General features: G+C 41.9%; 1 protein-coding gene across 4 annotated transcripts in view; it reads right to left on the bottom strand.

Moving 5' to 3' along the window:
* Positions 1-10,291, bottom strand: part of STK38L (serine/threonine kinase 38 like) — an 80,960-nt gene extending 70,669 nt beyond the window's left edge. For 3 of the 4 annotated variants that reach the window (XM_039240799.1, XM_039240803.1, XM_039240801.1), the window contains exon 1: positions 10,222-10,291. The gene's annotated coding sequence lies outside the window, so the exon portion shown is untranslated. Of the gene's footprint in view, positions 1-10,027; positions 10,046-10,221 lie in introns of those variants that run through there. The other variant, XM_039240804.1, reaches the window with a different exon arrangement.
* Positions 10,292-10,950: the final 659 nt, after the last annotated feature.

Below are 10,950 nucleotides of genomic sequence, written 5' to 3' on the forward strand. Positions count from 1 at the left end.
ACAATGTTGGCACAGTTTGCAAAGGTGATTTGCAGGTGAAGGTTTCTGAATGACCAGAAAAGGTGGAAGAGGGGCAAACTAGACTCCATGTTTCACACCATGTGAAGTTTAGAGTCCTGCTAAGTTACAAAAATATAGTAAGGGTCAGAGTAGAGAAGATGAAAAGAAAAAGCAAAGCTACAGCCAGAACAAAAGGACTTTAGCACTAGGTATTACAGTTCTGGGAAATTTTCTCAGGTTCCATAAAACTTTATGGCAAAGGTAAATAATTAGGTTCCTATCACAATCTCCTCCCTCGAGTCAAGTACTCTCGAAGCACTACGGTTTGATGCTGCAGTTCTCTTTATATGACAGCCCCAGTGGCTCTAGGCATTCATCAGAGAAAAGGTCTTCAGTGCATGGCTTCCTCCTTTTATCTCTCTGGCTATTGTTATCAATTGTTTCTGTTTAATTTCACAAAATGGAAACGCGAGACAATGTATCAGCGGCAGTACACCTGCAGGCTGGGAGCGAGAAGAACAGCAGACGGGCTTCCCCTAGGCTGTGAGAGGCAACAGAAATCCTTCCTTACAAAAGCTCAGAGTGCTAGAGCTGGGCAAAATAAATATTTTTAAAAACCATGGCAAATAAAAAAAGCGATTTTATTAAGACAAGTCCATTTATCCTATCCATCCTCGCGTCCCAACCCTAAAATAACCCAGGTTTTTGTGGCTCTCTAAACAGTCTCTTAGATCTCTATGCCAGCATGTCCTCCTGCTGCTTGCTGGCCTGAAAAACTCCTACTCAGCCTTCAAGTCTAAGCTCACACATCACCACCTCCCTGGAAGGCTGCTCTGATTCTCTCAAATAGATGCTCCTTTTCCTTAGATGCTCCTCCCACTGCTCCTTCATCACAGCAGCTGTGTGCTACTGCAATTCTTTCCAGAGCTGGGAGTGTAGTTCTCCAGCTGCTTGCCTGCTGTCCGAGGGGGCACCATGTCTTTCTACCACTGTATCTCCTGGTACATGATGTGACATGTACCCCACAGGTAATTCATACAGTGAAAGAACTCCCTATGTCTCAAGATGGAGGGGCAACACCCATCCATCCAAGTCTCCCTTTTCCAATCCCACCTAGTTTAGAACTTCATTATCTATCTCTCGGGTGCCTGGGGGGCGCGGCTGGTTAAGTGTCCAACTCTTGATTTAAGCTCAGATCAGGATCTGACCGTTCATGGGAGTGAGCCCTGCGTCGGGCTCTATGCTGACAGTGCAGAGCTTGCTTGGGATTCTCTCTCTCCCTCTCTCTCTGCCCCTCCCCTGCTCAGCTGTCTCTCTCTCTCTCAAAATAAATAAATAAAATTTTAAAACGGGACTTTACTATCTAATCTCCTCGACTGTTTGGTCTCTTCAAAACAAAAAGATATATGCATGCCGACATTTATTGCAGTATTATTTTTGATTACCAAGATATGGAAGCAACCTAAGTGTCCATCAACAGATGAATGGATAAAGAAGAGGTCATATATTTATACAATGGAATATTACTCAGCCATAAAAAGGAGGAGATCATGCCATTTGTGACATGGATGTACCTACAGGGCATTATGCTATGCGAAATAAATCAGATTGAAGAAGAGAAATACTATAAAGTTTCATTCATATGTGGAATCTAAAAAACAGAACAGACAAATAAACAAAAAGCAGAACTGGGCCTATAAATACAGAGAAGAAACTGATGGTAGCTAGAGAGGGGGGAAGGAGTTGGGCAAAATGGGTGAAGAGGAGTAGAAGGTACAGGCTTCCAGTTATGGAATGAATAAGTCATGAGAATGAAACACACAGCATGGGGAATAGAGATCTTGCAACAGCATCGTATGGTGACAGATGGTAGCTACACTTGTGGAGAGTATAACATATAGAGAAGTTGAATCACTATGTGGTACATCTGAAACTAACGTGACATTGTGTGTCAACTACACTCAAATTTTTAAAAAATTAAATAAATAAAAATAGGTTAGTCTCATCACTGGCCCCTCATTTCTGGTCCCTCTTCCCTTGAATCCATTCCAAATACACTACTGCCATTATAATGTTACCAGAGTCCGGCTTTAATTAACTGTACCAGGTTGAGCAGTTGATGATGCAGAGAATAAAAAGCTGAAAAACACCTGTTCTCTAAGCTCCATGGGCTCAAACCCAATAGGAGAGAGAAGTAAATAATTAACATGTAGTGTATCAGCGGTTATAGAGATATATCCAACTCCTGCTCATCCCTCTACCTGGCCTGTCCTTCACTCTTAACTGGCCAATTCATTTTTCACTTTATACAGGGAGACTTCCTAATCTCTCCAGCCAGAAGCAATCCCTCCTTCCTCTGCTCCCACAGCGCCCTGTCAGTCACTCATCACTTTCTGCTTGAATTACAGTTATTTGTACCCATACATTACATCTGTTACTGGATTGAACCTTTCTAGGTGGAAGTGCAATACCTTTTACTCATCTCTATTTTGCCATGGTACCTAATACAGGGCACTGCAAATAGCCGATAAATGTTGAATTACAATGATCAACCTCACTAAAACATTATGAGTCCGTGATTCCTTTAGATTTGCAAATATTAAGAACATCGATGGGTCAAACATATGCAATTCGGGACTGAAATTTTTCTACTGTAGCCACAAAAATAGAAAAAATGTATTCTGTTTGGCTAGATAAATAGTGGACATATGGAGAACATCCTCAACCAGATTTGAAAGATGTGTCCAAATGAAATGGATCTCTATTGTAAAAACACAACAAAAGGCAATTCCCTAGTGCTATAAACCAGGCCACCAGCCTCTGCTGACAATTACAAAAATAACACCTAGGAAGGGCAAGCATGACGCGGTGTTTTGGTACTGGGGCCAACTCAATGGGCAAATGCTTCACTAAGAAAAAAAATCCACAGTTTAGCCAAAATTAAATTTAATAAAACTAGATAATGGCACAAGATAAAATTTCAAAGCTGGATCATTGAATAAGCTCCCTAATCTCTCAAAGAAGTTGAATACATGTAGCTTATCCATTCTTTAAAGTTTACATACAATTTCCTACAACGGTAACATTACAAGATACCTCCTCAAGCCCTGGTTAGTATCACCGTTTCTTCAATTTCACTTTTGAAATGATGTCTGTCCTCTCTCTACCTCATTCCTTCACCATGATTATTTTAGTTCAATGCAACAGTTGTATGCAGAATGAGGTAGGCAGCAACTTGCCCGTCATTCACCTGAATCACAAGAATGGAGGACTTTTAACATTTAAAATGCAGAACTAAACTTCTAACTTCTCAGTGTTGACCAAAAAGGAAGCTCAAATCTCAAAACTATAACACCCTTTAAGAAAATGCCGTGCTGTACTGCTAGTTATCTGCTCTTCATTTGCTTAAATGAAGTCAAAACATTTGATTATATCATTTATTTCAGCACTAAAATTGCTGAGGGCAAGAGCTGTGTCTTCTCATCCAATTGTGCACAGTCCTTAGGAAACTGCCTACAGCACCTTTTTAAAGACCTGAGTTAAAGTTTGTCAGGAGGATTAAGAAAATGGGGGGGGGGGGGAGAGAATGCTTTAAGAAACTCTAAAGCACAATACAAATATAAGGTGCGACAAGCATTAGTCTTACAATAAGCTCTCTCCCAGAGCAAGTCCCCCTCGCCAGGAAATCTGAACAGAGCTGAAGTATTTCCGTATACTCTTCCCTAAAGAACTTGTTTGACATGGAAAACTGTAAATAACGCCTTAAAAAGGGAGGAAGGGAAGGGAAGAAAGAAAACTCAGGTGGGACTAGAAGAAGGAAGTAAATTAAATGGCAGGGAAGAAGGTTTTGAGATAAAATAAAGCAGCACAGGACAAAGTAAATTGGAACTTAGGGATCAATCTCTAACTCCCATCACTTACTATCTACCCACATGACCTTGGTCATTTCACCTCCACAGACTCCAGTTTCCTCATGTGTAAGCAGAAATACTAACTCATAGGGTTGCTGTAGGGATTAAATGAGATAATATTTACATAAAATAGTTAGCATTATGTCTTGTACATAGTAAGTGATAAGTGAGTGATTACTGTTGTTGATAAAATTATTTTTAGACCCGTATACTGATTGGTGACATTCAGGAAGAGAAGAGAGCTAAGAATATGTCAGAAGGGAAGGTGACAGAGAGCTGGGTCTACAAATTCCTGTGGGGAGACAAAGTTTGAGAAACATGGATTACACAAAGCATTTTTCATATTAAACACACAAGTTACGTCCTGTGTCTCCAGGATTGCTGAAGAGTCTAGAGAACTGTAGCCCAAATCTCCAAGTTATAAACGCAGAATAGCAGTGCTGTATGGAGGGAGAGCAGGACACCCCCCACCCCGCTGCTGCCAGAGGAAAAAAAAAAAAGTGCTTACTGACGTGTACAGAAGCCTGCTTCCAAACCTTCAATTTTTGTAAGCTTTCCTAGTCAGAATTAAACCTAGGCTCCACAGCAAAGACACACCAACTCTATTGGCCAAACTTAGACAGGATTAACAACTATGCACAGTCATTTAGGCTTCCGTTATCTTGCTCTTTTTTCCGGGGAAGTTGTTGTATTTGTGGTGGGTTTTAGGTGTTTAACACCTTTAACTCCGTCATATTCAGTAATTGCAAAAGCAGCGAAAGTGTTCCAAAATTAGGAAGCAGATATAGAGAAACCAACTCATTGTAAAAGCTAAGAAAAAAATGGATGCTGCCCTGTAATGGGATCAGGCTTATATAGGCTGTAATATATGAAAAGTCTATACCCATGGAATCAATGAGAATCAGAAGACAAGGAAAACAAGAAACCCTGCACATGTAGCCAGAGAATGAACATCACTTTGGGTTGTCAACTGGTCTCGTGTTAATTCAGGAGAAGGAAAGGAGTTTGTGTAACAATTTGAAAGCTGAGCCTAGTAGAAGTACTATCATAAAACCGCCAAAGTTTCAGGCCCTTTTCAACTTACACAACATCAGTGTGAATGGGCAGCTCACTATATGACCTGTCACTGCTAAGGTCTTCCCTGAGGCCTGTACAGATCATCTAAGAGGGAGGCTACCTGTCTCAGTGGATTTTCAATGGAGACAAAACTAGCCTATTAGGGGGAGAGATGGCCAAAAAACTCTACCAGCAAGGAAGTGAGAGTAAATCTGGTCTCCCTTTGAGGGACTAACACACTCCTTTTCACTAAGAATAAACGTTCAAAGCCAAACCTGTACTTAGAGAAACTTGTAACTGTTTTTTCTATAACAAAGCATAGTTGTCTTATAAGTACCTACATGAAATTATGGGTTGAAGATCCTAAAAATGTTGTCAATCAGGCAGTGATAAATGGAAATAACATGCCATCACTAATGATTTAAGCTGTATGTGTATATATATATATATATATATATATATATGTATATGTATATATGTATGTATACATGTGTGTATAAATGTGTGTATATATAAACACACATTTAATATATATATACACAAATGTGTGTATATATATGTATATATATAGATAAAAATTTGTTTTGCCATTTTTGTCTAATTGTAATAATATAAGTATAGAGCTTTAAATCCTGGCTTTAGTTCTGCTACTTCTCCTATTAGGTTTCAAGATCATCAACCATGAAGTATCCCACTGTGGAGGTTTTCTACAATCTACCCAACTCAAACAAGGAGAAAACACTTACGATACTCAATCACAGAAAATGTGCCTCCAGAACTCTATTAGGAGTTTGGTCAATCAGGGCACAGACAAAGGAGCTGAAGTGTCTGCATTTCAGTAGACAGTAGCCTACCACAGTCAAGATAAATACTTTTTATCCTGACCTTTAAATCCAATTGAGTTTACTGTGCTCCCAATACTTAGATAACCAATTAACAAATGTGAACTATTCTTGAAACTTCATTAATAAAATCATTTGGATTATTCATTCAACAAAGAAGCATTTCTTGAGTAGGCCTATACTAGGCACCAGGCACTTCTAGGACACCTTTTATTTTACAATCCCAGAGAGCTTTCAAAGTTGCCCTAACATAAAGTATCAGTGATTGAACATCTCTCATTTTTTACATGTACAACGCTCTATTCAAAGCCATGATTTGGGGCGCCTGGGTGGCTCAGTTGGTTAAGTGTCCACCTTCAGCTCAGGTCATGATCTCATAGTTGAGTTCAAGCCCCACGTAGGGCTCTGTGCTGATGGCTCAGAGCCTGGAGCCTGCTTCAGATTCTATGTCTCCCTCTCTCTCTGCTCCTCCCTTGCTTTCTCTCTCACTCTCCCTCTCTCTCTCTCAAAAATAAAATAAAGCATTAAAAAACAAAAACAAACCAACAAAAACCATGATTTGTGGGGCACCTGGCTTGCTCAGTCAGTACAGCATGCAACTCTTGATCTCAGAGTTATTATGAGTCTGAGCCCTTTATTTTGTATAAAAATCACCTAAAAGCAATATCTTAAAAACAAAACAAAAAAACAAAAAACAACCTGATTCAGGCATAAGAAACTGAGCTGTTGGTAGAAATAAAAACTCAAGGGCTGAGACTATCAATCATTAACTAAATTCCAACTTCACAATTCTATCCAAAAATACCCAGTGCCAAGTGATTTCTTAAAATTACAAGCCAAAATATACAATGATTCAAACATTCCATTAGGAAAAGGAGTTTTTATAGTTACAATTTCCCATTTCTAAATCCTTATGGGTATGCTGCTAGGTAATAAGTCAAATTTATCAAAAGTTCCACTCAGTGGTTACATTTAATTTGCACTAAGAGTAATTTTTTGAAATGGCTTATCTAACTTTCCAAAAATAACTTATTTACCTGGGTTTTCTTTATTTTGAAGCTCTTTCTAGAAAATTTGAGCCCTAAATTTATGTGGCAGAGAAATGTGTTTTCCTAAATCAATTTTTGAAACAGACCTGAGAAAGACCATCAAGAGTGGAAGAGAAAATAAGGATAGTGATTAAACACAGAGACACAGGCATAAGCCAGAATTCTTGGCTTGGGACCTTTGTTCTATCATTTTCTGGTTAGCTGGTCTTGGTAACTCAGTTACCCTGTCTGCGAAATGGAAATAATAAAAAATACCTACTCCATATGGTTGTTACAGGGATTAGACCCAGGTAAATTAGTACACTTAAGGGTTTAGCAGCAATCAGCATTATATAATGTGTTTACTTATTATGATTATTATGACTAAATGATCCAAATCATCTACACAAATGCTGTTCCCTACTCAAAACCTCCCGTAATTGAGCTAGTAGAATTTAATCCCTCCCTTCTAGGATTCTACACAAAATGCATTATGTATTACAGTTATTTGGGTAAATTTCCCTCCCATTGGATTACTTATGCCTCTTGGAAGACAGAGACTACCGCTCATCTGAGTGCACCAGACAGCAAATATTGTTCATTGCCGCCCTCCTTTTCCCTCTCTCTAAAAGTTCTGAACAATCACACCCTGTCAATTACCAAACTTTTACCTGGAGACAGGAGCTTTATGTAACCAATGCACTTATGTACTGGTCTTACCTTGCCAGATATTCTCTTGAGACTTAAATAAAATTTTGCGGGGAGAGGGAAGGAAGGGAGAAGGACTCATTTAATACACTTAAATGGCTGACTATGAGTATCTCTGTAAACGAATGTATTTTTAAAAAACTTCTTATGCCTTAAATGCTTGCTTGCATTATTTCATTCAAAAAAGCCTATGGTACTTTTAATATAAAAATACAGTAGCATAATTTCTGCATATGTCAAGTCTAACCTAATCATAACTTGCCCATCTGCTGATTTTAATGGAATCATGGGGATGCTAGAAGACAATATGCTTGCTTGATTCACCCTACACTATTTATGTAAAATAAAATCATTTTAACATTGCATTGAGATGCAAATCTTTCTAGCCCTCTTTTTCCCTCCTAAACAAAACAGTGACACACACATACACCACACACACAAACAAGCCTCCAACTTATTCCAGATCACTGGAAAGCACTTTCTAAAGTATTATCCAACTTCGCTTACACAATGACGTTGTCCTTACTTTGAGAGAAGAGAACTTTTCTGAAAACAAATGCCAGAATTGAGTGTACTGCTTCGTTGCCATTTGCTACAATTTTTCCTTCATTTTTATAGTGTCCTACCCTTTGAAACAAATTTTTCAGTATAAAAACTGCCTAGGATACCTACTCATTTGCACAAATATTCCTAGTCTCTATTCTTTGACTCATGTTAAAACAAAGTAAAAACCAGAAGGCTAAAAAAGATTTGCACCCACTTAAGGTGGCTTTTCTAAGTCCAATTTTTTTTCATTCCTCAACGGCAGGTCCTTTTAAAGGAGTACAAAAACCACACACAATTTACATCTCATCCTAAACACACCCCAGCCAAACGGGAAACGTCATCAGCCATCTTAACCAGGAGAAAAATATAAAGCTAAGCCAGATCAAACCAAATTTTTTTTGTTTACTTCTGAGATCAAGATTTTTCACATTAACAGTGCTTTGATGAACCCATGCAACGAACAAATGTAATCACAATTTAACATGGTATTTTGGACTAATTTCTCTGCCTCAAATAGTCACAATAGTGGCTATGTGAACAGTATTCACATATAATACCTCTCAGCTACTGGGCAGAGTGTAGCAAACTTACTTGTTTTATATATCCTGGGGCATACAAAGAACAGTCAATCAAAGACAAAGTGGTTTCCAGTATGTTATATACATTACGTGACCGAGACAAAAATCTGCACGGAGTAAGAAAAATTGGACTTAAACAATAATAGATCTTGTCTTAAAGTAGGAGACCTGACAAGCTGAAGCCCCCACTCCATCCCCACCCCCTGAAAAACAACATCTCCCTCCCACCTTACAACCAGGAGGCACAGATTAAAACACGTAGGGTTGGGGCGCCTGGGTGGCTTAGTCGGTTAAGCGTCCGACTTTCGCTTAGGTCATGATCTCGCGGTTCGTGGGTTCGAGCCCCGCGTCCGGCTCTGTGCTGGCTGCCGGCTCAGAGCCTGGAGCCTGTTTCAGTCTGTGACTCCCTCTCTCTCTGACCCGCCCCTGCTCACGCTGTCTCTCTCTCCCTCCTAGAAATAAATAAAACATTAAAAAAATTTTAAAACACGTAGGGTTGTTTCCTCAGACTTCAGCAGTAAGACAGCTAATACTCAGGCCTTCTCCCAGCAGTTGGCTTCTATCAAAACTTATCACAAGTTACGGGGAACACACAAGAGCGTCGGTTCTGCATTTTACCAAGTGAGAACAGCATCACAGTTTTTGGACAAGCCACCACTGCCAGCACCTCCAGCTTTCCCCACCCCCCTCCCCCCATTTCTTTTTATATCCTTCCTCCAAACTTGCCACCCGAAAAGTGATGCCACAAAACAAAAGCAGCATCACCAAACGGGAGGCCACCGGTTTTGAAAATAAAGTTTGTTCTTTTGCTGTCAACCTGATAACTTTTTAAAGATGAAACGTCTCCTGCACTCAGTCGGGTACAACCTTTCCTGTTCCCATACCAAGCAACCACTCGTTTGTCCCTCGACAGTAAAGAGGAAAAAAGGGAGTGGGAGAAAAATGATGTTGAAAAGAAGGGTCTACGGTGCCAGGGGTAGGGACAGATTTTGAGACCGGTGTTGAACACTCCGTGCTGCTGGGAGCTGGGCGGCTTTACCGTGTCGATCTGAGAAATGTTTAGCGATCTGACGCATCAGTTTTTAGGAACGGTACACAAGCAGCCCCCACAATTTGAGCCATGCCCAGAATCCCTCTTCTCGGTGACACCGGCTCGAGGGCACGGGACGGACGCGCCGGGGTACCAGAAAAGGTTCCGCGACATTTGTTATTGTTTAGGAAGCCCAGGCAGGGACTGGGATCGGGGAGCTCGGGGGCCGAGCAGTGGCAGGGGAGAAGAGCGGAGAGAAGCACAAAGATCCCACCCCCCCCCACCCGGGCTCGGGGCCACCCCTCCGGACACACGGAGCTAGAATCACCTCGGGGAACAAGGGGGCCAAGGCCGGCGCTGGAGCTTCACTGGAGACACTGCCAGCCCCGACATCAGCCCGGCTGTCCCTGGACACCCAAAGACACAGAAGATCTCCTCCTGCCCCTACTCGCAGAGTTGGGGCCGGGGCGGCGAGCGGGGGCCCCCAGCCGCGGCCGCTGCGCGCCGCATCCGCGTACTCACCTGCCTCCGGTCGCGCCCGCGGCCGGCTCAGCCTCCGCACGGACCGCAGCCGGCCCGGGACCCGTCCGCTCCCTTTTGCCCGCTCCGCCCTCGCCCCGCCCCCGGGAGGTGGAACCCGCGGCCGCGCCGGAATCTCGGGGCGGCCTTCCTGAACTCTCGCGAGCCCTCCCTCCTCGGCTTCTCGCTGGCTGGGCCGGCCCGACTCGGTCCTGACGTCATACGCGCCATAGCCGGAAGTAGCCTTCTGTCGTCAACGCCGGCTCCTGTGCCCCACCCACTTACGCCTGGTGAATGCCTGGTGGCCCTGGTGGAGTTGGCTGGGCTGTCACGACTTCCTCACTTACCAACCTCACCTCACTTACCTCTTCTGTTACCAAAGCTGCTTCAGGCCTCTTCTGAAAGTGCCCAGTGTGTTGCCACGTTAGTCACGTGTCCTAAATGACAGAGGTTTTTACTCAGTACTTACCAGTGTAATGCAAAGAATGTTAGAAATGGAAAGGGGTTTAGAGATAATCCCCTACAAATCCACGCAATTTGTAGATTAGGAAAAGGTGATAATGGACAAAGATGGATTGGCTGACCAAGTTGCTTAGTCACCAGCTGTGGGATCTAGAAGCCACCCAGTTTCCTTGACCTTTTTCCATCTCACAATGACTTCACTGCAAAGATTTGAAAGGGATTCAAATTTGGAAAACCACAAAAAACTGGGAGGCATACACGGAAAACCAG

This window comes from Hyaena hyaena, unplaced genomic scaffold, assembly GCF_003009895.1.
Source record: "Hyaena hyaena isolate Hyena2069 unplaced genomic scaffold, ASM300989v1 scaffold_182, whole genome shotgun sequence".
NCBI classification, from domain to species: Eukaryota; Metazoa; Chordata; class Mammalia; order Carnivora; family Hyaenidae; genus Hyaena; species Hyaena hyaena.